Raw genomic sequence first — 14,196 nt, forward strand, 5'->3', positions numbered from 1 at the left:
AAAATATATGGAATGACAAATTTTACCTTTAGCACATGACCTTTTTATGTGTTGGCATAGTTGTTAATTTAGGGGCATTGTAAATACATTGAAATTTGTTTTGAAAAGTCTAAATTGAGTGTAGGAAGAAATTTAACTAGTTAAATGTTTGGTTATAATAATTAGGGTAAAATACAGCCCACACTTTATGAGATTTGACAAAAAGAAAGGTAGATGAAAGTTACTCAGATTTTGGACATTTTTTTCATTTTTTCTCTTCTTCTATCACACGGTTCGTTTTAATATCTTTGCAGTCAGTTCTCTTACTAGCTTGGCCGCAACCATTCCAGTCATACCATCAATGGTATCACGTTGTGGGTTGAACTCAACCACATCTGCAGCAACAACATCAGCTTGAAGGTTGTGGAGTATGTTGAGAACATCACGGAAAGAGAGACCTCCTGGCTAAAGATGAGATACACTAGGAGCAAATGGAGGAGCAAGACAGTCTAGATCTAATGATATATATACACCCTTCACACCTTCTCCAAGTTTCTGCCATCGAATATAATAAACAACTGCGAATGAGGACACATCCATGGCTGCCCAATTTTCATATGCACACTTCTACACTATAGCTAATACCACCATCATATGATAAAAAGGACCTGGACAAAGTTTGGAATCTTAAACTGAAACTGGACAATCAGTGAGTATGATCGTTAAAATCTACATAACATTTCGAATTTCTTCCAACATTTGTGCAATTAAAGATTCCCAAATATAAAAAAACTATGAGGGCATTGAAACAAATAGAATGCTAATTACTAATCTAATTTTCCAGCTACTTCCAAAACTTCACAAATTTGAGAAGGATACTGCAAAAAATCAGGTCATTGTAAAGAAGTAATTTTACCACACCTACCCACACCGTTCTCCTGGAGTGGCGCCACTGCATCCCCCAACGACGACTACGACGAGTCGAGCTGGTCGTCCTATCCCTCCGCCACCGGATCATGGTTTGTATTAGTAGAAAGGGGTTGTGAATGGGTTGTGGATGAGACAAAAATGGGGTGTGTACACATATATATGTATCAATCTTTGCAAAATCTGGGTCAGATTCGAAGGATGAAGGCTATATGGGTCGACGGAATCGAAGGATGAAGGCCGTGGATCCATTAACCATTGCTGCCTGTATATATATGTGTGTGTGTGTGTGTGTGTGTATGTGTGTGTACTAGGGATGGCAACGGGGGCGGGTTTGGGTGGGTGTACCCTCCCCCGCCCCCGCCCCCGCCCCCGCAACCGTTTAAAAACCTTACCCCCGTCCCCACCCAAAACCGCAAAATGGGGGAACTTTCTACCCCATTCCTGTAACTGTTTAACATTTTTACCCCTGCGGGTACCTGCCCTGTCTCGTTTAAGATCATAATTTATTTATTGTTGAAATAGATTTGCTCATTTTTTTTTTTTCCCTTCATCTTCAATTCTTCACTATTGCAAATTTTCTTTTAATGAAATTCATTTGTTACTTTAATATTGTTATATAAGGTACTTAATATATAATGGGAAATATAAATATATATATTAATGAAATAAGAGTACCTAAGTAATTTGCTATCTAAACGGGGCGGGGTGGGGCGGGGTGACTTCCTCTGCCCGCACCAAACCCGCGCGAGTTTTTATTACATTGAACCATCCCCGCCCAAATAAGCAAAATGGTCCCCCAAAACCGCTAAAAACGGGGCGAGGTTGGGGTAGGTAACCGCGGGGGCGGGTCAAATTGTCATCCTAATATGTACATATATATGTGTGTGTGCGCGTGTGTGTGTCTGTTGGTGTTGGGGCGGAGGAAAAGAGAAAATAGAGGAGATAAGGTGAGAATAGTGACTTTAATCCGATGATGTTCCATAGCGGCAGGCATCGTCATCACCACCACCATACAAATGGGTTCAAGCACTACCGCCATGACAAAAATAATGAGGCGGCCAGTGGCGGTGACTGTGATACCCTTCGACTCCGAGACATGGGTTGATCAGGCCCAAACCCAAACCCGAGGGAATATCAAATAATTAATATTTAACAAACACGGAATACAAAAAAGAATTAAGAAAGAAATAAATAAATACGCTGAAAATAATTATTAAATATAAAATCCTCCAAAGTTAAAGATTAAAATAATATAACTCTCCAAAACCTCCAAGAGTACAACTCGGGAATCCATCCAGTGGACCCCTAAACAAAATCCCAACTAAAAAGTAATCAATTGAAGATAAAATCCAAATCTAAAACATGGAATGAAATCTTACGTCGTCGGTAGAGTGAATGACCGTCTCTGCTTAGCCCGAACAAGCCCTAAGATTGGAACCGTCCGATACCTGAAAAATATAAGAGTGGGTCAGGCCCACGAACAAGTTATATTCTAACTGCAATCCATACAGTGACCCGATATGCAGATATACTCTAGATATCTCAGCAATATCTATCTAGTCCATACATATATAAATATCCACACTAAGGGACGTTCACTGGACTACAACGGGGGTCTCAACCTGAATAGAAGACAACATACAGAAATCACCTGAGTGGGCATGAGTACCTAAGCCTAACAGGGTACACCTCAACCTATCGTAACCAGCTACGCATCCACTGCATATACGCACCCTAACCATCAACTCTGAGACTCAAGCTCATATCGTGGTACCATAATCATATATTTAAAGTCCGTCCAAAACCAGGGTATGTCAGTCAATCATTTGTTGAACTGACATAAGATTTATAATCCAGTTAGTCACTCAACTTATTCAGTTGATCTGACTTAACCACAAATAACAATTAATCCAGGTAGTTACTCAACTTACTCAGTTGATCTGACTTAAATATAATTAGGAGTCAATATTTTACAATTTATTCCTTTATTCCAATATGGTAGGTCTTAGCGTTTTGAGCTAAACCATCCCCAGTATGCCACCGTCCCATACCGGTGCATACAATCCATAACATTCAGGTAATTGACAGAATTTAATATAATAATTCCGCAATTAAAGTCCAACACAATAATCCATATAATTGACATAACATAGTTTAATAGTTCAGCAATCAATAACCAAAACATTTATCCATGTAATTGAGGAACAAAGTTTATTATATCAGCAATTAGCATCCAGAGTAAGCATACATCAAGTCTGATAAATAAATGACTCTGTTGTGCATCCAAAACAAGATTTATAATCATGCTATAGTCCGTTAAATTGTTAAAACAAACTTAAACAATTTAATCATTTCCATCCGTTAAACAGCATGCAAGGTTGATTACTTTCCTATTGTTCCATCCATTAGCTTAGAGGTATAAACTATGCCATAAGAGGTTTTAATATTACTTGAAACTGGTATTTAGAACCTCCCAATAAAGTCCCAAAACAATTCAGGAAAAACAAACTGTCCAAACCGAGCCAAAAAAATTCCAGAAAGTGATAACATAAGAGAGCCTGCTCTCAAAACTTGAGAGCAGGCTCTAACCATGCATGGAGTCGGCTCCATGCTCCTTGGAGCTGGCTCTAAAGGGGTGGGAGCTGGCTCTACATCTCCTAGAGCCGGCTCTTCACTTGGGGGAGCCGACTCCTTTTTCCATGGAGCCGGCTCTCTCCCTCTCTTAGAGCCCTGCACTGTTTTTCCTTCGTCTGCATCGTCTCCGGCCGTTTCTAACCCTTCTGTTCCTTCTTAATACTGAAACTAAGAGTCTAATTTACATCCAGTATCATTCCAGACCTTTATTTACAACAGTTTGAATTAAAACAACGCTGAAAACAGTTACTGATTCATTATGCTTTAAAAACAGACAATGATCTCCAAACTTACAAGAACAATTCCAGATTAAATTAAACACATACAGGCGATCAATTTAACATATACTAAGCATGCAAGATTTAGTTAATGTCCGATTAAAATCCTAGAGACCATCTAGGTATGCACAGAACACCCGCCAAGGAGAGAAAGAAAGAATAAAACTTGCCTGTGTAGTTTTGAATCAAAACCTTGTCGCCGTCTTCCTAAGTTTTCCGACGATGTCCGTTCACTATTAACTTCCTACTGCTCAACCTTCCCTCCTCCTAGGTCCCTCCTTTAATCCACAGCTGAAACCCCAAACGTAAACTCTCTGCTTTTTCCACACAAGTCTCTGTTCCGTCTCTCTGCCTTCATTGTGCTGTGAATAGGGTTCTAAAACCCTAGGCAGACTTATGACATATATTTATAGGCAAATATAAACCCCAAGTCTAATTAATCGTAGGCTAAAAACCTAATTAAATCTTAGTCGGCTAATACGTGAATAATAAAAGAATAAAACCATAATTTCACATTAAAATTAATAATACTAATTTAATCCAAGTAACTCAATTAAATAAACAAATAAACCATTTAAACAATTAAAACTCAATTAATCCACTTGAAGAAAATAAAAATACAATTAACTAAACAATTCAATTAAATAAAACAATTAATTAATTAATTAAAATAAACTGGCCAATAAACAAATAAACAAATAAAAATGCAATAAAATAATTATTTAAAATGCCGAGACTATCATTTTAAAATTAGGGGTATTACAATGACGGCGGCTGAGGGGTTTTTTGCATAGGGTGTCGGGCGGCGATTATGTAGTGTGTTTGTGTGTGTGTGTGTGTGTGTGTACAGAGAGAAAAGGGAAAAGGTTTGGGTTTGGGTTGGGTTTGGATTTGGGTTTGGGTTTGGGTTTGGATTTGGGTTTGATCCAAGGATATTTAAGTTAATTAAAATATCAATTTTATATCAAAGGGTAATAAAGTCAATTCACCATTGTTAGGGTCTCTTTGTCCATTTTTCAAACTTGAAGGGATGTCATTGTCCAAAAAATAAGTAACTTTCACCTGTGTGTTCTTTTGCCAAACCTCAGGGGATATGGTTGTACTTTATCCTAGTAATTATCATATAAATGTTTATTTTCTTTAATAACATAACAATATACATAGTAAAACTTTTCTTTCTTTACTTCTTTTTTCAAAAAAAAAAAAATATTGATCTATATCAAACATTTATTTATTTTATCAATTGGTGTCATGATTGAAAGGTGTGCGCAAAGCATACACACATATCATGATTCAACGTATCGATCAATACTCGATGTATCGTCTAGTTTGTAATCCTTAAAAAAGTCTGATATCGTTACATACTTCATAAACCGATTGGTTTACATCGATATTCATCCGAATCGCAACCGATACAGCGACTACAAACCAAGACACATACATAACATTTCTTTGGCAGCTTTTGTAATGGACCTTGTCTTTCCATTCAATGAGAGGGTCCCAGGTAATAGGAGGGGTTGAGAGTGTGAACATTTTTTTGGGACAAGCGTAACTTAGTTTAGAAGTGAAACAAACAAGGAAAAAAATTGCATAAAAGTATAATTTAGTGACATCTTTAAGAGTTAAGGGTTACAATTTCCTCTCTAGTACTTCGTGATTGAGTTTTATTTTCTTTTTTACAATCTATGATTTAGAAAAAAAAAAGATTGATTTTCAACTGGCATAAGAAAAATAAGAAGAAAAAGGAAAGAAAAATGAGAAATTTGAAAAGAAAAAGAAAATCAGAGAAATATTAAGAGCAAAAGAAAAAGGAAAGAAAATTTTAGAAGACAATTTTATAAATTTAAAATTTTAGGGAGGCATTATATAGAAAATTTCTTATAAATATACAAATTAAAATAAAAATTACTATATTTTATAATGGGCAGGCGGGGCAGGCCAATGTCATATTTTAAAAATTACTTTAAAATTTTACCATTATAAATTTCACCATTTTGAATTAAAAAAAAATTAAATGGTGAATTTATCATTTTTATGGACTTAAATGCCATAATCTTCACCATTTTTAAAATTTTAAAATTTAAAATAATGAATTTTACCATTAAGAAAGTAGTGAAATTTTACATCACAAGGACCGTGAGAAAAAGTTATTTCAGTTATAGCATCACTAGTGTTATCAAGGAGATAATAGTGTTATTAAGGAGACAACTAAGCCATCTATTCATAGACAATTTGTGAATGTTGTTGTATACGGTTGGCAATTTATTCTTTTATTAAACAACCTATCACATGAATTTTCATTCTTTCATAATGAATAAATTCATTGACCTGATATGATTCGTTTCAATTATTCCGCATCATTTTACAATAATAAAATTTGTATTATTTATCGTGTGTAATCTATATGTCATGGCCCCAGGGCATAGCGGCGTTGGCAGAGATTCGGAAGATAAATCTTTGAGGTCTCGCTTTCGAATCGCACTCCTAACTCATTATACGTATGTTATAGGACCAATACACATAAACAACATGTTACAACCGCACTCCATGTTAGAAGTTCCTTGGCTTCCACGCAAAGTAAAAATAAAAGTTGATGAGAGTTTTTGATATGATGAACATATTCTTTCAGATCATTCTCCTTTGATATTGGAGGATCAAGTTCGCAGCATATTTTTTTTTAGTAATGTTATGTTTTCATATTCTATTTTGTTATAAAAAATTAAAAAAAAAAAAAGAAAAAAGAAAGAAAAAGAAACAATATGTTGTTTATTGGGATCTGTATGATACGCATTTTTATTTTAACTCAAAACAAAATATTATTTTGTTATAAAATGTTTTGAATAGTAATTGAAAGCATGTTGGTAATGTCCATTTGTTGCAAAAAATTAAAAAAATACATATACTGTTTATTGATAAACAGCATACCTTTATAGTTTATACTACATTCAAACCATCCTGTATACTACACCGAAACCATCACCATCTTCCAATCCCTTTGTTCCAATTCCTAAATGTACACCTTTATACTACATTCAAACCATCACCATCCTCCAATTCCTGTATACCACACCGAAACCATCACCATCCTCCAATCCCTTTGTTCTAATTCCTAAATGTATACCTTTATACTACATTCAAACCATCACCATATTCCAATTCCTGTGTGCTACACCGAAACCATCACCATCCACCAATCCTTTTGTTTCAATTCCTAAATGTATACCTTTATACTACATTCAAACCATCACCATCCTCCAATTCCTATATACTACACCGAAACCATCACCATCCTCCAATCCCTTTTTTCCAGTTCCAAAATGTATACCTTTATACCACATTCAAACCATCACAATCCTCCAATTCGTAAATGTATACCTTTATACTACACCGAAACTATCACCATCCTCCAATCCCTGTTTTATACTACATTCAAACCATCACCATCCTCCAATCCCTATGAGGAAGTTTCCCATTACATATATGAGGAAGTAAATCCATCACGTTTGTCCATAAAATAGACTTGTTTTATACTTCAAAAACATCTGCCAAAATGTCAGGTATTGTTGCCGATAACAGGAGGTCTTTTATCTTCCATTTTGATTATTTCTTTGACCTTTATATTCATCTTCTCTGTTTTAATTTTCAAATATATGTAGTTGTAACTATATAAGCTCTTTTTTTGCTGTGGTGAATTTTTTTGAAATATAAAGTTGTAAACTAAGTCAATTTTCATTGTAATGAATGTTGTAGTGGTGAACGAAGGGTTTATATTTTCTCCACCGTGCTATGACGTCTTTAAATATTTCATTCCACCGGTGATTGCCATGCTTGTCATGAAATATTAAGGTGGAAAAACGAGCCCATTTGACACTCATCCACTAAACATGTGGGTTTTCTTCACGTTCGCGTACATTTATTGCGCGGTACTGGGATTTATGAAGGAAAGGCAAGGTCATGAATTGGCAAGAGCAAGAGGCTATTCTCAATTCTTTGACCACGTCATGCTTACATTCAGAATACTTTCTTCAGTACCACTGACAACTGTTTTTCTCCCACCCTGAGTTGGATGACTCTTTTTTTTGGTTTGGGCCATTTTGATGGAATGTTGCCTCTTACTTTGTAACCCAGTGTTCTGAAAAAAACCATAAATGCCCTTCTCTATGTGGTGAAGATGATTGGAGTCTGAGTTATGTAAACTCAAGATTCAATGGTTCAATAGTTATATTGATTTTGTACTACTCTTTGTATTCTTTAAGAGCAACTCCAATGCTCTCTCATTTGAGCCTCTCAAACTCAAAATATGAGAGTTGGGTAAAAAAGGGTCTCTCCAATGGGCTCTTATTTGTGCTCTCAAAATTTGAGATTCTCAAATTTCTTCTCATATATGGCAGCTGCCAAATTTTTTTGACAAGTCTCTCATTTCTCAAAACGGTGCCGTTTCTCACCAGTCATCACCCATTCGTATCTCTATATGTATATTATATATAAATTTTTGAAAATTATAAAAAAATTAATTTACAAATAGTGGTAAAAAAATTATAAAAAATTTATTTATTTTGGTTCTTTTTTGATCAGATATTTTAGATTTGTACTTCTTTTTAATTAGGTTTAATTTTAGTTTCCTTTTGATGTCTATAACTTGACTTGGAATGTGCTTAATATTAACATTACTGATACAATTATGAATGGTTATGAATGGTAGGAATGGTAGTTGAAAAAGAATAGTGATTATATTAAAAAATAGCATTTTGGCACTGTTGCACCTGTCAAAATATAAATTTGACATGCGAATATAGGTTTTACTATTGTAGATGCTCTAACAAAATGGAATTTCTTTTTTTCTACCTTCTCGTTTGTTGTGTGACAGTCAGTTTATTGTACTCTTTGTGTTCTTTAATAAAATGGAATTTCTTTTTTCTACCTTGTTTGTTGTATTTTTACATACTGCTATATTTTTGCACAGTTTATTAAAGTCAGCCGCCAATGGTATTGCGCATGATATAATTACTTCAGCCTATTTGGTAACTGCTGATATTTTTATCTTATTACTATTTTTTCTGCTGCAAAAATAAAATAAAAAAGAAAAACAAAAAGAAGAAACGACGGCATAAACTGCGCTTGGGAATAATTTATACCAGCCACACCACACGTTCCTTTCACTCCTCTCTCTCTCTCTCAGCTTGAGACAAAGTAGCCACTCCTCCCAGTTCTCAATTTTGCAATATAAATCAATCCAAATTTATCTGTAATATATATATATATATATATATATATATATATATATATGTGCAAGCTAAATTTTATACAGGGGTGACAAATTTTGACACGATTCGCCAATTCGACACGAGTTAAACAGGTTTGAAATGATTTTAAACTGGTTCGGATCATAAATGAGTCGACACGATTAATTTATTTAGTTAATCGTGTCGTATTTGGCTTGAGGAATTCAACCCGTATAACTCATTTATACACGTTTAACTATACGTGCCATAAATAAATTTATATTTAAATTCCAAAATTAATATATAAAATTGTGTCTAATAATTTACTCTTTTGTAAACTAAAAACTATTTAGTAATTTAGTGGGATTAAAACTTATATTTTTCTTTTTCTGTTTTCTCTTCTTATTCATTTTTTATTCACTTATTCTAAATGTATTGCTTTTACACTATTATATTTTCGGACTATTTGAAAATAAATTTTTTTGTCAGTATTAACATGTCTCTTGAACCAAATTTCTGGCTCCGCCCTTGACCATAACCAAGATACCTTTGATGGAATATGTGTGTTTTAATGTAAAAAAATACGAATTTTGAGTTTTCCAATGCTATTTAAATATATTATTGATTCAGGAGCCTCAAAAATGCAGGAGAGATATATGTTAATATACAAGAAAGAGAAAAAAGGAGACCATTATTGATACTTTTTCAAAACGCAGCAAAATTTAAAGCCAAAAAAAAAGAAGAAGAAAATAATCAATTTAGAATTTAATCCAATTCAATTTTCTCTGTCTTTTTCTCAGTTTCGCATTATAATCCAATTCAATTTTCTCTGTTTAAGCAACATTTTGTAGCAATTGTTCGCCTACAGTCCGTTAGCTTAGAATTTATTATTATTATTATTATTTTTACCAATTTACCATGGAAACTTGTTGTTGGTAAAGTAAATTATAGGTCTAAATAATCCTATGTTACGTTTTTTTTGTAGTGGGAATTTTTGCTTAGGGTCAAGCGCAAAAAACACCATCACATCTTCACATACAAAAAATATTTTTAAAATTTTAATTTGGTACAAATAGATCCCACTGACAAATTTAAACCTCAAGTTGACTAAATTTCCCTTACTGAACCATTTTATAAAATATATAAAAATAAATAATTTTGTAAAATGACCGAAAATGACATTAGTGAATGACGCCCATCACATGCAAAAAACACCAATAAAGTTTCAAGTTAATACAAATAGGTCCCTCTGACAAATTTAAACCCTAAGTTGATTAAACTACCTTTATTGAATCATTTAATAAAATACATAAAAATATATAATTTTGTAAAATGACCGAAAATGACATCAGGCGTTGGAAATAGACATACAAAGATAAAAATAGAAAATAAAAATAAAAGTATAAAAAAAGTAAAGATAAAAATAGAAAATAAAAAGCAAAAATAAAATGCAAACTAAAAAAACAAATCTACTCCAAACTTCGAAAATCATTGCACACTGATATATATATATATATATATATATATATATATATATATATATATATATATATATATATATTTAACAGTGTTGATACGAAAAATAAAAAATAAAAAATAGTAGAATTAAACTGAAATATCAAAAAAATTCAAATCCTTGTCCTACAAATTCTCAAAGTTAAAAAAAAAAAAATGGGTTTAGAGATATATATATATAAAAGTTAAAAAAAAAAAAAAAAAACATATAAAGGTAATGTGCTCATAACACCCCTATATTATGAGATTAGTAGCATATATACTCTTTTGGACATTTTCGAAAAAATGAAAGAGCAAAATAAGTATTACAACACTAATTTATGTCGGTTTTTCATTAAGGAGTATTTTTGTACAATGTGAAAAGATTAAGAATATTTTTTACATAATTTTTTAAATAAAAAATAAAAGTGATACGCAAAATATACTTTAAAATATTTTCAGCACTAGTTCTGTTTGCTTACTCAAAATTGTTTTTGTATGAAAGTGAATTGTCCCACATTTGAAAAATAAGGAAAAGTGTGTGACTTAAGTGGCTCTACCACCTTGACATTGGGGTTTAGACCCCAAGATGCAATGCAATTTTGTGGACGGACAGATTAACCCCAAGTTAGGCCTAGCCCATACGAAATCCAGATGGAATACACGTGTTAATTTCATCAATTTCAACCAATTGGCAATATGCTGATGGAATACACATTAATTTCGACCGGTTGGCAATGGGGGTACTTTTCGTCTATAATAGGGACATTATGGGAACTTTCTTCAACTTTAAAGTTCGTCTTGATAAAGGGCATTATGGGAAGTTTGTTCAATTTAAAAGCGTTCTATGTTGGCTAAGAAATTTATTATTATAGTTTCACTAGTGTTATTAAGGAGCCAATTGAGCCACTTCTCAATGTTAAAGCATTATATTATTTATTACATAACCAATCCAATGACTTTTTCATTCTTTCGTGAGAATGAATAAATCAACTGCATCTCATATTTGAAACTTTTATTTAGCATCATCTAGGGAAAAAAAATGACAAGTATTTATTACATATCTTTTTTACAATAATAAAATTTGTAATATCTATTGTGCGTGTAAAATCACATACATATATAAATAATTTTATTTACCAAATGTAAATTCATTTTTAATCACATGCACCACATATGCGTTTTAGATAAAATAAGTTAAAAGAAATTTTATTAGTAAAATTATAAATGTTCTTTGTTCGGTTTATTTTTTAGTAACCAAACTTACATTTTGCTTTTTTTCCACCTTTTCCTTAAGTAATCAAGACAAAATATTAATTTTTACTTAATTGTGTGTGGGAAATGTAGGATGCTCGCGTGGAGAAAAATTTTATTGCGTCATTTGTATTGGTGACATGGTATCACTAACGGATTAAATACTGATACGTAGCGATAGGACTAATTAAAATAAATTAATTTTTTTTAAAAAAAGATAATGATGGTACGAATGACAATTGGACTCCTGCTATCTTAGTTTCTTTTTATTTTTGCAAAATCTCAATTGAAAAATTCCATTCAAATATAACATATATTGCTTTAGAGACCGGAAGAGCACTAGATTGAGCATATGTGAGGGTGACAATATGCAGATTGAGCATATAAACCAATTCAATTTTCTATCTTCAGCTCTCAATTTTGCAACGCAAACCAATTCAATTTTCTCTATGTAAGCTACATGTTATAGCAGTTCTTTATTTGGAGTTACCAAAGAAAACATATATGGAGCACATATTTTTTCTTCTTAACAATTTATCAAAGAAATTAAGCAAAATTTGATCTAAAATGGAGTAAGTGTCACTGATAGTGATAGTAAGTTTACGTTACGAGAGTACAGGAACATAGTATATTTACTTACTCGAAATTACTTTAGGTGAATGGGAAATTAGATACAAGATAGATATATTTGACCACAATTTAAAGTGATAAAAATAGGCTGTCCCACATTGAAAGAATAAGAAAAATTGCGTGCGTTAATATTTAGCTCCCAACATAATCCCTTGAAAACGCGTCCTAGTTCAACTTAAGACGCTGGGTGACTTCTATACATAAACGATACTTTCCTCTATTTGCTATAAACCGATGCCCCAACTCTATCCCGTCGGTAGCTCTTTATAAACTCTATGCTCTTCGGCCCTTAGATCTATATTTTTTGAGTTGTCTCCGAATGACCTCCGCGCAGAGAGTTCGGAGGAGAGTTGTGTGGGTGACATGGAGGCTTCACAGCAGAAGGTTTATATTACCCTTAGATCTATATTTTTTGAGTTGTCTCCCAATGACCTCCGCGCAGAGAGTTCGGAGGAGAGTTGTGTGGGTGACACGGAGGCTTCATAGCAGAAGGTTTATATTACCCTTAGATCTATATTTTTTGAGTTGTCTCCCAATGACCTCCGCGCAAAGAGTTCGGAGGAGAGTTGTGTGGGTGACACGGAGGCTTCACAGCAGAAGGTTTATATTCTCTCCCCCATTTCATTTTTTTTCTTTTTCTTTTTATATTTTGAACTAATTTAATTTTCAATGTGATAAATTCACGTGCAGGGATCAACAAGGGATCAAATTATCCTCACCATGCCATGCCATCTTCAAGTATCTTATTTCAACGCTAATTGCGCTGCTTGCTGTGCAATCTCAAGGTAAAACAATGAACCCATTTGATACACACACGTTGAACGTTTGGGGTTTTTTTCACATCTATATGCATCTATTGCACGGTCTTGGGATTTATGAAAGAAAAGCAATTTTACGAGTGGGTAAGAGCGAAAGGGTACTCTAAAATCTTGGGCCATGTCATTCTTGCTTCGGGTACACTTTCTGCAGTGTCACTTGTAACTGTTTTTCTCCCGCTTTGGATTGGGTTGCTCTTTGTTATCATTTGGGCAATTTTGATGTCTCATCGCCTCATAGCTCATACTTGCCAAGTGATCTGGGAAAAGATCATGAAGGGAGTTTCTTATACGGTGGACATATACTTCTAGATCATTGCCGGCAAATCAACCGAAGCGCAACGTTCACCAGTTTAATTCTCCTTTGATATTGGAGGACCAAGTTCGCAGCATATGTTTTTTTAGTAATTTTATGTTACTCGTATTCTATTTTGTAACACTTTGTTTGCATACTTTTAGATAGGAAAAAAAAAATAATATGTTGCTCATAGGGATCCGTATAGGAAAAAAAAAATAGTATGTTGTTCATAGGGATCTATATGGTGCACATTTTGTTTTTCTGTTTTTGTTTTAATTTAAAATAAAACAGTGTTTTGTTGTAAAGTGTTTTGAATAGGAATGGAAAATATGCTGCTGGCAAAGTCCATTTGTTGTAAAAAATTTAGAAGCAAAAATATGAAAATATGTTTTGTGAAAAAGTTTTACAAGTTTGAAAAGTATAATGGTTAGTTTTAAAATGTAATTTAAGAGTTTTTCAAAAAAAAAAAAAAATTATTATTTTTTTATACAATATCAATTGCTAACATGTAAAAACACTTATTTGGTATTTTGATTTTTTGCCACTATTCATGAAATATTTTGGTACGGTGTAAAAATAAACAATTCTCAAAAAATTATTTTTAGAAAATTATAAAAAACAATTTTATGAAAAAGATCTTTTTATTTCGATGAAATACAAAA

Source organism: Cornus florida, unplaced genomic scaffold (assembly GCF_030987335.1).
Source record: "Cornus florida cultivar Cherokee Brave unplaced genomic scaffold, ASM3098733v1 CherokeeBrave_3.0.0_Hap2_Chr04, whole genome shotgun sequence".
In the NCBI taxonomy this organism is placed as follows: Eukaryota; Viridiplantae; Streptophyta; class Magnoliopsida; order Cornales; family Cornaceae; genus Cornus; species Cornus florida.